The sequence below is a fragment of the Pectinophora gossypiella genome, chromosome 14 (assembly GCF_024362695.1).
Source record: "Pectinophora gossypiella chromosome 14, ilPecGoss1.1, whole genome shotgun sequence".
NCBI classification, from domain to species: Eukaryota; Metazoa; Arthropoda; class Insecta; order Lepidoptera; family Gelechiidae; genus Pectinophora; species Pectinophora gossypiella.
Window position 1 is genome coordinate 8921190 of NC_065417.1, and position 16390 is coordinate 8937579.

Genomic DNA, 16390 nt, shown 5'->3' on the forward strand with positions numbered 1-16390 from the left:
ATTAACGTAGCCATTTTATAAATATTAAAATGTGTATGATAAGTGATTCCTAAAAGATAGACATAGGTAGGTACTTATAAAAAACCACAATACATTGTTTTGTTATATCTCAAAACCATTAGGCAGCTTTTTCGATGAAAGCTCCCACTAGTCTTGATTTTTTTCGGACATAGATTGAACATCAACGCTCAAAAAGTGGGACGCAAAGTTACTGTTAATATAGCGACGTGACAGTATTTCTCCGCGGTGCGCGATTAGGCGCCGAACTGGCAACATGCGAAGTGCGTGGTAAAAAGTTGCAAATATAGAAGCTCAAAGAAAAAAATATGTAACACTTCTTGTAAGTCATGACATTGGTGTTAATTCCTGTAAACACATCTATCTAACTTTATTTTAAGTTATATCTGTCATTATTATTTTTTTCTTTTGAGATAGCCGCCAACAAACAGACGAGCGAATGGCGTGGGAGCTTTGTTTTATAATATTATTATAATGACAGATAGAATAAAAAAATAATAATGACAGATCTCTCAATGCGTCTTATCGGGGCTTCGGGGGATGCTAGGGCTGGTAGTTATTTCTGTCAGAGAATTAGCCTGGCGATTCAGAGGGGTAATGCTGCCAGCCTGTTGGGCACCTTGCCTCGATGTGACGCATTGGAGGAGGTGTTTTATTTATAGGGTGTGTTTGTTTTGTTTTTGTTTGAATAAATTGATTTTAATTATAATGACAGATATAACTTAAAATAAAATAAATAAAAATAATGATTAGATTACTGACGTGTTAAAGGCAACCAGACGAGATATAGAATGTAAACAAAGTTTCAGAGGTTCAAAACATTTATATTTGAATAAATTATCATAAAGTTCGAATTTTAATCGCTGTCGTCTGTACTAGACAAAGATGATTCGTCGGAAGAGTCCGAGTCAGCTGTGTTTATGATAAAACTATCTATCGTATTATCAATCATGTTGTCAATACTGTGTTTAAATCAACAACTACTCATAATACCAGCAAAAATCAAAAATAAAAGTAACAGAAACGGAATAATAAGAACAAAAATCTAAGTAGGTAAATACGGGGACGAATAACCGCTATAATATATACCTATAAGCCCTGTAAGCGCGGTGCACTGTTTTGTACAAGATTGTAAACAACTACGTCTCAATTCCGTGTGTCGAGCAACTATAGACTTTATGTCGTTATAAAGATAAGATCCATTCTAGCTTGTTGCGTTGCGCGAGGTCACGTGTTATTACGATTGTAGGTAAGTAGGTAGGCAGGTACCTACGCAAATGATAGGTACGTACGATGCGATGCGATGCGTAGTAGGTACCTAGGTATGTAGGTAAATCTGCCTGTATGTTTGTTACCCCTTCAGGCTTAAACAACTGGTTACGTTATGGTAGGTTACATTACCTACCCATCTACGACAATCGCCGTCTGCGTAAAGTTGAAAGCGAAAAGCTACTTTTCTACCTATAGCTACCTAACTTACCTAGGTAGATACTTACCTATTAAGGTATTATAAACTGCTTATATACGTCCCACTGCTGGGCACAGGCCTCCCCTCAATCAACCGGAGGGGGTATGGAGCATATTCCACCACGTTGCTCCACTGCGGGTTGGTGGAGGTGTTTTTACGGCTAATAGCCGGGACCAACGGCTTAACGTGCCTTCCGAAGCACGGAATCATCTTACTTTTTCGGACAATCAGGTGATTCAAGCCTGAAAAGTCCTTACCAAACAAAGGACAGTCTCACAAAGTGATTTCGACAATGTCCCCATCGGGAATCGAACCCGGACCTCCAGATCTTGAGCCTATCGCTCTAACCACTAGACCACGGAGGCTGTCAATTTGTCATTAAGGTATTAAGTAGGTATTATAGATAGTAGGTAGGTATCTTGGTATAGGTACAATAAAGTAATATTTTACGTCTTTAATTATTTTAAACCCTACAATTTATGTTAATACGGCTTTATTATAGTTTAGTTACTGAAAATGGTTCGGAATCGAGACGTCTATAGGCACCTATCGAACCTATATATCATCACAGCCCGGACACTTCATACAAACAACCTATCCCCTACTTTAAACATTTAACTAGGTAGGTAGGTACCTACATTAACTTGTCTACATCTAAGTAGTAGGTAAGTTGTAATTAGCTAGGTACCTAACATTTCAAAAAAACTCAAGGTCGGTAGGTATCATTCATGTAGGTAATAACTCACTATCACTATACTAAAACCCAATATTATGTAGATATTCAAGCAATAGGTAGGTACCTAACCTACAATAAAAATTTGATTGTATTTGTATTAATTTAGTGGTAGGTAAGTACCTACCTACCCAATTGTAGGTAATAACTTGACAAATTAATTGTGCTTACCTGGTGAGGAAGTGCTTGAGCGATTTTGAACGTCTTGAGTCTGATATGGTTCTGGAACTGCACTTCTCTGGAGTCTTTTTCTATGACCAGTCTCATTTCGTACATACTTGATATTGAAATGGTCAATGCATAAATACCTTGACCGCAAATTTTCTGCAGGCAAGTGGGCAATGTTCATATTACCTACAAGAAAAGAATATAATTTTCAATAAAACATAAATAGCCTATAGATGTTCCACTGCTGGATCGTCTCTACCCTCAAATAACAGGAGGTAATCGTTTTGGTGGTAGCCCGGACCAACTATATAATTTCTGAAGCAAAGCTTACTCTTACTTTTTCGGACAATTAAGTGACTTAGTCCGCAATGTCATAACTAAACAAAGATTAATGGTTGGATCATGGTAGTGGTTCCCTGGAAGAAATTGCTTAAACAGGCCTCCCATGTGTACTGTAGTAGGTATGTTGCATAAATTTTTGTATGTTCTAACTGTTTGTGATCATTAAAAATATTTGATTTGTGATGAATAATCTCACAAAGTAATTTTGATAATATCAGAAACAGTACCCGGACCTCCAGATCATAAGCCTAATGTTCTAATCAATAATACACAGAGGCAGAATCTACTAAAACAGCAACTTTTGACATGTCTTATTAAGTTCTTGTAGGTACCTACCTATACATAATGTATGTATAGATTGTTACCTGCTGAAAGGTGGTCAGGTGTGAGCGAGACCAAGATACTAGGTATACCTCATTTGGGTTCCTGGCTTCTGTACACAGTCCCGATGTGTGAAATTGGTACAAAACTGTAGGTTTGGTAGATAGTAGTTTATCTTAGGTATCTATTAAGACTGTATAAGAAGAAATAAATTAATGTTTTATTTTTATTTATTTTCATCTTAAATTAAAAGTAAATGTGTAAGTAGATATCTGGGGGGCCAAAATGGCTACATCAAAGCAATTCATCTAAGAAAGCAATATTGCTATTTGACATTTGTTTGCATCGCACACTTACTTTTATATGCACAAATGTGAAACTGCAATATTGCTTTCTTAGATGAATTGCTTCGATGTGGCTATTTTAACCGCCCTGGTCTATAAAATGTTCAATAAAATAGTCCAAAATTCAGCAATAATTATGTACTTGATTGACTTTTTTTAACTTTTGTCCCTTTTATTCCACAGTTCACTTGGAAATATAAATCCATCGCATACAGTATTGGTATATAGTAGGTACTTTACAAGTTTTTGACTATTCCAGTGCTTTAGTAGTTATAGCAATTGGTTCAGAATCTGGAGGCCCTGAGTTCCCAGTAAGAATATGTTAAAAATCACTAATTATGATTTTCAAGTTTGATTAGTATATCTATATGCCATGCTAAATTACCCAATTGTACAAAAGTTAATTTAATAATTAGTAGTAGGTACCAAAATAATAGTCTAGCAAGTAGGGGGAGTGGCAATAACTTTCCCACCATGTTAATTAGGTATTTCTTTTTATTTTATTCCAGTTTTGATTGTCATTGATTCTATCAAATTGTTTGTTTGATAACTTTTTGCAGTTTAATATTAAAAATAAATAAAAGTAAACATTTAACTACTTACCGCAATTCTCAAGCCATACTTTTAGGCGGTTGACGTAATCCCACGGAAAACGGAACATTGACTTCTGTTCCGAAGAATTTGTACAATTATAATAAGAACAATTGTGTGCAGACATTTTTTATAACCACTGTTCCTGTGCCGCTACGTGAAAGCAGGTTTCATGAAGCCAAATCAAAGTCCGATTTCAGTCCAGGGTCAGTTTGTAAACCACAATACACAAAACGTAGAAGGCGCGTTCGACTCGTAATTCAAACGAAAACAAACATTTTCAAACATAGGTAGGTTACTAACCTACCTATAGTCCGTTCAAGAATGATCTTCATAAAAGGTAAACAAATATGGCTGCCGATATTTTTTATCTGTGTCAAACTGCAAACTAGTGAAGTGCTGAATTGATTTTAGCTCAAGTTATTTTATCAAAGTGAACTGACTCTCTTGGGTTGTTTGAATATTTTGTATGATAATATTAAAATATATATTGTATGTTTCTTTGTGGTTACACTAACTCACTTTGAAAGTATTTTTTTCTGCGCATTTCGGCTTATTAAGTACAGTACACTCACTTAAGTTATTCACGGAACTGACTCGTTTTCCTGACCTGAATGAAATGTCTCATCACTAATCGTCAAATTGACAGCTAGCCACAGATTAACAAGAATTTATGATGTCAACTTTTTTGTGTGAGGTTTTGTTTGATTTTTGTTTTTACATGAAAAAATGTGTTTTTAATAATTATTTTACGTTAATTTCACATTGAGCTAAGAAATCATACATCTATTGAGTGCTACGGATGTTATTAGAAGAATACTTTGCGTAGTTTAGGTGAAATTCGAACATTCTTTGTAGTAACAGGTTTGTTTACCTTTTATGAAGATCATTTTTGAACGGACTATACGTTATTTGAAAGTTGCGTTTTTTTTGTTCTCAAATTTAGTTTTAAATGATATTTATAGGTGGTTATATTTTTTTTTTAAATTTGATATTGTATCTCCCATAATTTATGAGAATTACAACTAAACATTTAATTAATTCAATAAAATGTATTTTGCAAATAAACACAAACTTTTAAAAACGTAATATTTTATTATCTGTGGCAAAGCTAGATCGATGTTGCAATAATTAACGATAGATGGCGCAACTTTAAGCGAGCTTCTTACACATAATTATAGATGGCGTTAATAAAAACGAGAACGTTCAACCCCTCAACAAGCTCCATACTCGACGTAGTTCCGACGTAAATCCGCTAGAGTAACCACTAAATTTAAAAATATAAAAATCTCCATTAAATGCCAATATCTTTGATTAACTTTTGGTTGAGTATAAATTTTAAATTATAAAACATAATTTTAGTGCCTATTTATCGATTATTGGCTTTTAAAGAAACTTTAATTACAAATCGGTACTATTAGCGTCATCTATTGAAATTTTTTTGAACAATGTTTCCTAATGTTCGCGATGAGAACCCATGGTATATACATACACCCACCTCCTCGCCAGCTGTTTGAAAGAAAGAAAGGAAGGAGGAAAGAAAGAAAGACAGAAACGTTTATTATAAAGGGACACCACAGTAACAAATATAAAACAAATATATTTTATAAAACACGGAGGACTTACAATCAAAACACACAATAAAAACAACTTTGGTTTGGTTGTTTGCTTGTGTAATAATTATTCGTTTATTTTAGGCTATTACGCCCTAAAACAACTAGATAAGTACGTATTTCTTAACTTTTAGCGAACCTGTCAATCTTAATGACTATTAAGATTTATCTAATGTGTTTTTGTTAGAATTACTTATTTCTCGTATATGAGCTGTTACGAGCACATACCTACCTCTATAACACGTCGCGTCGTAATAGCAAAACACAGGCGTTTTTCATTACGACGTAGGCTAAATGAAAAGCGTTCTTCGTTAGGCTCCGCAAATTAGTTCCATTCATCTTCCTGCGAGATTATCTACAGCGTTCACCGCACAGATGAACTATTGTGCACTGATGCACCATGCAAGCTTGCATGTACATTGTATGGGGAGAGGATTTACACGTCCCCATAATCTAGTAGTGCATTGAATGAATACATCGAATATGATAGTATTTTTTTGACGTGACTTAGTGCTACACGAGAAAAAAAGAAAAGAGAGGAAAGGGAAGACCAAGAAGAGCTTATATGGAACAGATGAAAGAAAAGATTAACGTCGTGTCTTATGGGGAAGTCAAGGAATTGGCCTTTGATAGACTAGAATGGAAAATGCTACACCGACAAGAGCGTGGCTCTTAAATTAATGATGATGATGAGTGCTACTCGCCTAACGTGACTTACTTACTTTTTATGTAAAAGTATTTGCCTTGGATACCCTATAGGTACTTTAACTTGATGGTAGAAATGGGTAGCGCCGAAAGCTCTCCTCTGGTAAATAAAATATATCCTTTGTTTATTATCGCTGCTCTCTTGGGTATCTTCCAGCATGATGTCTTATGTATTTAGCAGCTGAGACTCTTCGCTCGGTATTTGTCCTGCTAAATAGTGAATCTCATCCAAAGTAAATCTTCCATAAAGCCTCGTCATCACTAGGAGACTCTTGTCGAGCGACATCAGACGACATCGCTAGACTTCGCCCAGCGACTACTTCTCTCTCCAACTCTACTATCTGGCAAACTTGCGAAAACAAAATTTCGTGTGATATTGGGCGATATCGCCCGACACTTGTCGTTAGGTAAATAAGGGAACGAGGCTTAAAACTAACGTCAAAGACAGTTCGTCTATTGAACACTTTACGTGTATTTGTAATTAGTTATCTTCATAATACCCGTCACTACACAGAATAATGCACTGATGCGCCGTACTAGCTTGCACATAATTTCCGGCCGTCTAGCGGTGGTTCGGGTTCGGGGGCAAAAATCATACATCTACACAATATACTGATGGAAAGGGGCGGAGAGGAAATGAAGATACGAGAGTGTTCATTCATGAAATAAAGTGCTTAATGGCTATTGATTGCGGCACGTTCTGTCGCTCCGACATTCTTGTTTTAAGATGTATACTTTATATTTCCTAATTGAAATAGACATATCACTAAAACCACTTTGTCTATTTCTTCTATCGTGTGGGTTGTGAGTTGAATTACCAACCTCATCAACCCTGGTGTCAGGGTTATTATTGAGCCACTAAAGGGCCCTGACATGGCCCATGTAACGACTACGTCTTACTTACATCAGTAAGTAGTAACAGGGACCAACAGTTTAACGTGCCTTCCGAATTACTTTGTGGTCCCTAGTTAGGTTAGGATATTACCTGCTAATCCCCAGATTGTCCGAAAGTAAGATGATCCGTGCTTCGGAAGGCACGTTAAGCCGTTGGTCCCGGTTACTACTTACTGATGTAAGTAAGTAGTCGTTACATGAGCCATGTCAGGGTCCTTTGGCGGCTCAATAGAAACTCTGACACCAGGGTTGATGAGGTTGGTACTTAATCTCACAACCCACACGATAGAAGAGATTGAAATAGAAACTATTTGAATCGTCAGAATTGAAAGAAAAGCGTTGTTCGTTAGGCTACGCAAAGTTTTAGTGTCTTTTTTATATTATTTTCAGTTCTATATTTTTGCGACGGAAAACACCACTTGATATCAACTCAGAATCATGGTCTGAATCATCCCTCAAAGTTTTAGTTACGGTGCCACTAACAGCCTGTAATAATTATTTCATAATATAAAGTAGGGACGAAATTATGAGTAATTGCTATGTTTAAACTTTTGGATGTACTTTAAAAACTTTTGAGGTTATTGTACTCGTTACTCGTGTCGTTTTGTCCGACCAAGTACTTAATGCCATCTGCGGCAAATCTACAATAAGTCACGTCAAAAAAAAAAAAAAAAAAACTCGTGTCGTTAGACGCCTTCAGCGGCTCTATAATAACCATGACATGCGACAGAAGAAGAGAGCCGTGGTAACCCAGTTAGTAGAACGCTTGACTCTCATTATGATGTTGCAAGTTGGAATCCATCACGGGCAAAATATTGCATTTTTTTTCGAATTTATTTTTAGATCATAAATAGGTGATTATCATGTACTTAGCGGTGAATGAAAACATCGTTCAGAGGGCGTAGGTACTAGTTATGAGCACACGTATTCCACCAAACGAATCATTATATACTTACTCTGATTGCTATTTTAAATTATATACTTAAAGGTACGTCATAGACATGAAGAACTACACGTACTTTATCAGGCTCCATCATGTACTTCTTCTCTTCTTATCGTGTGGGTAGTGAGTTGGAATACCAACCTCATGAACCCTGGTGTCAGGGTTATTACTGAGCCGCTAAGGGCCCCTGACATGGCTAATGTAACGACTACATACTTATATCAGTAAGTAGTATACGAGATCAACGACTTAACATGCCTTCCTAAGCACGGATCATCTTAATTTCGGACAATCAGGTGATCAGCCTGTAATATCCTAAACAATCTAGGGATCACAAAGTGATTTTTGTGATAAGTCCCCACCGGGATCCGAACCCGGGGCCTCCGGATCGTGAGCCCAACCCCAACCACTGGACCACGGAGGCCGATACGACCATGTATGTTATAAACATTGTTCCAAACACCCACATTATTTCATCCAACCGGCAATATAATGACGTAAATTTCAAAACACAGTTAAGCTAGACCGACATTGCAGCCGAAACGACCCGTGTCAGATGATAAAGTTTCTTTTACAACTCCATTTATTACTGAAATGAACCCCGAGTTCACAGTGTAAACACTGGTAAATGTGAAGTTATGGCACCCATCGGAATACCTCGGCAAACACGTGGCATCTAAGTTATTGCCTAGCACGGTGGTACCCAAAATACCAACGACAGGTGCCCAAGTAGCAACCGATTGTCTTAAATGAGAATTGTAGATATCTTGAAGGCAAGTAGACTAAATCAAACCCTTGTCTTGGATAAGTCTTATAGGTCTCCAAGATATCCCTCAAGATATCTTGAAGATACAGTTTAGTAAAAGTGGGCACATACTTTAACTCTTATACAAGACAGACTTAAGACAACGCTAAGTCAGACTTAAACCCTACTTTAGACAATGTTCTTGCATATTCTAAACTTAGAATTCTTGTAGTATCACTTAATACCAAGAATGTATACTTGAAGATATCTACAATACTTAGTTAAGACTATAGGATTGAATTGCACTGAGTCAATTGTAACTTAACGAAGTAAAACTTCAGGTCATACTAAAACGATTTTTACTTCACGCGTCTTTATTTTAGAATATAATGGCGAACATTTATATTAACACAAGAAATGAAGTCTGTAAGAAAATGGCGTCTAAAATATTTGTTAAGTTGTTTTAACAAAAGGTTATTCTGCCGTTTCACATACAGGAAATTATAAACGCATGATTGTTTCTCGTGTAAAATCGATAGAAAGTGTTAAAAAACAGAAGGGCCTTTAATATACCAGAAAAATAATAATAAAATTCGGATTGATTATACAGCAAATAAAAAAAATGGTGACATATAGTATAGAGAAATTCATTTTCTATTAATATGTGACAGCTGAACGCAGTAATTTTTACTACAACAGAAATATATATTAATTTACTTCAGTTTTTGACGATAATATTGTCAAAAAAATATTACATGTTTTCTTCCTGTAAGTGCAAAATGGCGTTAAGTAATATTTTTCTAAATGAAGTAAGACTTTAGAAACAATTGATTTCGTAAGAATCAGTTTAGAAAAGTAAAGTCAAGTTGCACTTCATCAAGTACTAGTTAAGATAAATTTTACTTCAATTGTCTAGGAGTATACCAACTTAAGACAAAAAGTATTTAGTGAATTCCTACTTAAAACTCTTATATCTTAAGTGATCCTCTATTTTGATTTAGTAAAGTAATGTCGTAAAATCATGTTTGTTTATTCTGTGCCAGAATCATCTATGTAACAAGTAACAATTAAAATCGAACAAGCTTAAAACCTATGGAAAGTATGTTTGTTTGAGAGGTAAGTTTTTCGACTCGTGGAAGATAAAAAAATATTGTTATGCTGAGTTCTTACTTGGATAGGAATGTGATTTACTTAATTATTTAATATTTATCACAATTGGAACTAACAAACATAAACTCAATTTGCTAATGAGTCTCCGCGCATACATTCTCATAGGTACCTACATGGTTCGCTGACGCAAAGTAGGTACGATCACCGCGCTTCTAATTGCCAAAACAATGTGATTATTGTAAAAATTAACGAGTATCCTTTGAATATTGTATACACGAAGAACCCTTGCAATTTGATTAACGTCGTGTGTGTGTGCGGTAGTTTCTAATCCCACCTAAAACATTATTGTTAAAAAAGGCGGCCGAATTCCCGATGTCTTTATCAAGCTAAAAAAATAAAGGAATCGAATCTAATGTCCACTTTAAATGCATTTAACCATACACAAGTGAATAAAGCTTAGTTAAAAATAGGTACATTTTTAAAATTATTAAAAGAAAGACTGAAAGAAGAAAGAAAAGTATCTAGACACGCGTTAGCATGTCAAGCCAAGTTCAAGAAATAGAACTGGCGAGCCGCACCGTGTGTATTATTACACGAACCATTTGGAGCCACTTTTGACCCCCTCATAAATCAAATACTATTTCACATAAACGTATCAAATTTGGCTCATATATTGAAACTTGTGAGATACATATATAAGTGTTCTAAATTTCATAAGCTTATCTCAAACGGTTATTTAGATATGTCCAAAATCCTCATTTTTATCATTGACTGACTGACTGACTGACTCATTTTTATCAAAACTCTAACCCAGTTCCAGATGACCTAGAGAGTTAAAATTTGGTATGCAGATAGGTAATTAGATGAATATAAAGGAAAAAATAAAAAAACTGGCAACTTTTTAATAATTAGATTCCATCATGAACGCTTAACATAAATACGTAATTAGTGCCTGTACCTAACTATAGATGTAAGAATCAGTAAGTAATCAAAACTCATGACAGCCGGCATTTTTGTGGTAGGTATGTAGATTAACTTAACATAACATACAATCACGCCTGTATGCCCTATCGGGGTAGGCAGAGCACTAAGTGATCATAAAACCACTTGATGCCACATTCGACAAGTACTTTAAGGGTAGGTAAGCAAGTTGGAACATGTGTTTAGCGGTGATAGGTTGTCAGCTTTTCGCCCACGATACAACACAACTCTCATCCATTTTACTGGCATATATTTTTTTTTAACTTAACGTGAATCTTAAACGAGCTTAATAGGTATTCAAATGTTTTATACCTATAAAGTCGACTTTTAGTTTTGAATTTGTCCTTTTAAAAGGACCCGCGCGTTACGAAGATATGTACTTACCTACAATAAGACAGACCTTAGGCTACAATATATTATCTTATGTTATAAGAAGATATGATATGTTATACTGTTACTTATAAATAAATTTCAGGACTGACCATTGAACTTGGCACGCATTTAGATCTCACTTCTTTTGTCGTTGAAGTCAACAACCAAAGCATTGCATAATATTGAACTTGGCTCTCATTTCACATTTATGTTTTTGATTGGATTTATTTATTATTAGACTAATAGGTACCTAATTTTATATTTGAACTTAGCAGGTTTTAATATAAAACTCGATTTTTCATGGTGTAGTCGTGCCGTGCGCTTAGACTAGGTTAGACTAGCTTAGTCATTTTTGAGAAGATTTGTGCGAGACGTAGGTACCTGGGCCGCCACACGCTGGATCGGATTTGAAAAACAGGAATTTACGATTTTTTTGCCAAAATTAAATGATTGTGTTATACCAATCGATATAAAAAAAATGATGGCAATGAAGAAGATATCGCATCGCTAACAAAAACAGTGGGATGTGCATTATCACAGGTTAATTTTCTGTATTTAATATTCTGCCTTCGAAAACCACCAGATCCTTTTATTATTTGGTCTTCATCCATCTTTTTGCTTGCTTCTATTTCGATTTTATCGTCCATTGAATAGACTTTTCTTATGTTTTACTTATTGTAGTCAAAAAAGAATAAAACAGTCTTGTATAGGAGCAACAAATAATAAAAATTGCCTTAAGTATATCTAGGCAATCAATTTTTACTTTACAAGACTAAACTGATACTTCACTAAATCAATTTAGTGTTAAGTGAGCCTTTAAATAATCTGAGTAAAGTAAAAGAATACTTGTAGACTTAACATTAGGCTGAGATAAGACTAAATAGTTTTGTGAATACTTAACTTGGTTTTGTGTATTCTAAATTATCTAAAGTAGGATTTGTTGAAAACTATATAGTATTAAAGAAGGAAATGAATTTATGAAGTCCTAATAAGTCCTATTTGATTTGGATAAATCTCACTTTAGCTAAAGTTTAGACATATATGACTTAATCACAATTCTTGATTGCTACTTGGGTGAAGGGAGACGGGATCGTTATCGAAGCAATAATTAGAAGAACAACTACTAACTAATACTACTGAATGTGGAGGAAGCAAGAGAAGTGTCTCAGGATCGAAGCAAATTGAATTCCATAGTCTCTGTTTACCCGGTGGGAAATAAGCGTGAGTTTATGTATGTATGTATGTACAACTACTAACTTAAATTGATCATCATCAATTTAAGAGTCACGCTCTTGTCAGTGTAGCATTCTCCGTTCTTGTCTATCAAGGGCCTTTGACTTCCTTATAAGACACGACGTTTACCATATCTTTAATTTGTTCCATGTTAGCTCTTTTTGGGCTTCCCCTTCCTCTCTTTCCTTCTTTCTTCCCTTTTATGATGTTTTTATTATATTCGTCGTGTATTATTAAGTGTATGTACGGTCACGAGCATTAATATGACAAATTGAACTGTAAGTCTCTGTAAATGTCAAATATGTCAGTGCGACAGAGTCCTAAAGTGGGTACATTATATTTTTTCTTGACTTGCGTATTCCTATCGATATGGGTAGAGCCAGATAAGTCATCAACAAGATGGTTCGTGGTCACGTATTCGTAGCCGTAGATTTTCATTATAAAATTAAAGAAAAAGAATTAATGAATTGTTTTTCCTTATATTTCGTACAAAATTAATATTTTCTAAAAATGTGTGTATTTGTCACCTCATTTTGTACAGTGCTCTTAATGAAATAATATCATTAATAATAATACCATTTACCGTCAAGATTTTAGACAAACTTTATTTATTCGAATTTTGAGAACCGCTGTCTAACACATTATACGGTTTTATGATGGCGGTGCATAAAGTCACGCAATAAGCAGACAAATTGTTATAATGTGATGAAAATGAGACTGTTTCAGGATTGTCCAATTTTGTTCGCTTGTTTTTTCGCTTAAAACTTTACCCATTTTCATGCATTTTAAATTATTTTACGGTAAATTTCGCTCAAGTAGAATTTTAATATTTTAATGGGATGAAGTGATTTTCTTTGTACAATTTAAAGTTTAAAAAGTTTCGCTTGCAGGTCGTTATACTTTGTTGAGTTACTTTAATTATTGGCAACAATTTTGTATACTTTTTGAGCTTAATAATAATCAGTTTTAATACAATTGTATAGGAGTTTTCTTTACAATCACGATTTTTTACAAAACGAGATTTTGTGTATATATCACCGCACTACACCATAGCAGTAGATAGACATAGTCTATGGCACATAACAACAATTTTTAGCATTCATGTCTTATTCATACGATAATTATGTAGTTAAAGGTTACTAGTACATAGTATTTATTCCTTATTCTATGCTTCTTCTATTGTATGGGTTGTGAGGTGGATCACCAACCTCATCAACCCTGGTGTCAGGGTTACTATTGTGGCCAAAGGCCCCTGACATGACTCACTTAACGACTACGTAACGACAACGTACTTACATCAGTAAGTAGTAACCGGGACCAACGGCTTAAAGTGCCTTCCGAAGCACTGATCGTCTTACTTTCGGACAATGCGGTGATCAGCCGGTAATATACCAAACTAGGAATCACAAAGTGATTTTTGTTATATGTCCCCACCGGGATTCGAACCCAGGACCTCCGAATCGTGAGCTCAACGCTCAACCACTGCACCACGGTCTTTACTTACATTATCAGCACGCTATGATACCAGTTTTCTAATTTTTCATTTAGTAATAACTACGTTAAAAAAAGCAATAGAAAGGCTGTAAAATTGTGTTCATCATGTTTCGAAAACGAATGTTTTTACAATCAATTTTTATTTCTTAAATCATGTACCTACACATAATTTGCTAAATATGAATTTGCACAACCAAACCATAAACCAAAAAGGATACAACTTTAGAAAATAATAAAGTTACCATCTTGTTATACGTGTGAACTAGACACAAAAGGAAAATAAATAAAAGTTAGTAGCTATCGGTCTTGTCCGCGCTCAAACTTCCGTGAACACAAACCCTTTGTTGTTAAATATTAATGTTCACACCACACCCCTTAGGGGATACAAGAATAGTTGCAAAAACTGCGCAACTGTTTATTTGTATCAGTTTTTAGGGTTATCTAGGCCAAATACCCTTTTGCCCGATTGAGGGTAACGAACGAAATACACTCTCGCCAGAAAAAAATAAAAATCGAACTTATTGCCATTAATCGATCGCAAATCTTGAACACAATTTCATATGTCGAACGAACGACCGGTGCGATTATGATTTATAAGTGTTCTACGTTATCTATATAATACTTATATATTGTTATTGTTAGAACTGTTAATCTGTTACCTATGATAATTGATGAATCTGCAGTGCACGGTAAAACTTTTCAAGTTTATGTGTGTATATATATATCATATATTATTATATTAAAAAACAAAACATAACTAGCCTATAATACGTCCCACTGCTGGGCACAGGCCTCCTCTCAATCAACCGGAGGAGGTATGGAGCATACTCCACCACGCTGCTCCAATGCGGGTTGGTGGAGGTGTTTTTACGGCTAATAGCCGGGACTAACGGCTTAACGTGCCCTCCGAAGCACGGAATCATCTTACTTTTTCAGACAATCAGGTGATGTAAGCCTGAAAAGTCCTTATCAAACAAGGGACAGTCTCACAAAGTGATTTCGACTATGTCCCCATCGGGAATCGAACCCGGACCTCCAGATCGTAATTAGGCTCACGCTCTTACCACTAGACTTATATTAATATCGATATCATAGGTAGATAGGTAGTATTATATAATACTGACTGTTTTTATTTTTTCACCTAGTGCTACACATGCTTAGAAATAGTTATGAAATAAAATAAAAGAAATATCAAGAAAGAGATAGCGATATGATGATTTCTGAAGTAAAGTAAAAAAGGTAGAAGGATATGACCCATGTCATATCTCCTAAACCATAAATAATTGCTGAACATACATGTTTCTGGTGTTTCTGGTAACCAATGAACCCCTCTATCTAATTTTCATTTTGATCATTTTAAAGTATCGTTGATCTAAATATCGAATTGAAACTCAACAAACTCGAATTCAGAGCAATAGCCGTCATATAGTGCCGCTATTTTACTTGCGTCTGTCCTTTTGTAAATGTCAAAATTTTATAAAAAAAATATTTATATTAATAATCCCTTTTGAACCTTTTATGTTGTAAGTATTTATGTATGTGCGTTTGTAGACTTCTAATAAACGGGGATAACTTATAAATTTGTATTATTTCGTTCTCCGACAAGCTAATAATTGGAATCGAAGCGTAAAAATATAATATGTCAATTTTGCGTAGGTATGTCATCTACACGTGTAGGGATGGAAACATCGATAGGCAACCTACTTTCGGGATTGTTACAATATGATATACGTGTATAATATAACACAAACAGTCTATATTGGTTCCATTTCTAGATACAAACAAATGTTAGAAATTGAAGCAACCAATAAATACTATAAGAATAAAAATTTTACCACTGGCACGAAAAAAGCAATAAAAATCTTTCGAATATACAAACTCTAAGTAAACTAACACATTATTATTATACATTATAAACGTTACATAATATAAACAGCATACCTATACGTCCCACAGCTAGGCATAAGCATCCCCTCAATCGACCAAAGTGTGAGTCTTTGGCGCAGGACAGCGACGCTACCTACTCCATTTCTCTCTCGGAGAACTTTCCACCGGGTTATGAGCTGACCAGGCCGATCTGGAAATCTTTAAATAGACGCCGCACGCAGGTTGGCCGAAGTAAAGATAACCTGTCCAGGTGGGGTTTTCTCAACGGATCGTACCTGAGCTGCATGTGTGGTGTTACGCCGTATGCCACAGACTATGGCTCATCTAACATCTTGCCCCGCGTGCCCTAATACCTGTACGCGAGAGGAGCTGATGAATGCCACCGAAAATGCTGTCCGAGTAACAAAATACTGGGCTGAAAAAATCTA

At 35.3% G+C, this 16390-nt stretch overlaps 1 long non-coding RNA gene across 1 annotated transcript in view; it reads left to right on the forward strand.

The window, feature by feature from the left end:
* Nucleotides 1-1563: 1563 nt before the first annotated feature.
* Nucleotides 1564-16390, forward strand: part of LOC126372897 (uncharacterized) — a 78957-nt gene continuing 64130 nt past the window's right edge. The window contains exons 1-2 of the long non-coding RNA XR_007567237.1: nucleotides 1564-1588; nucleotides 14891-15019. This is a non-coding gene — a long non-coding RNA (uncharacterized LOC126372897). The remainder of the gene's footprint in view (nucleotides 1589-14890; nucleotides 15020-16390) is intronic.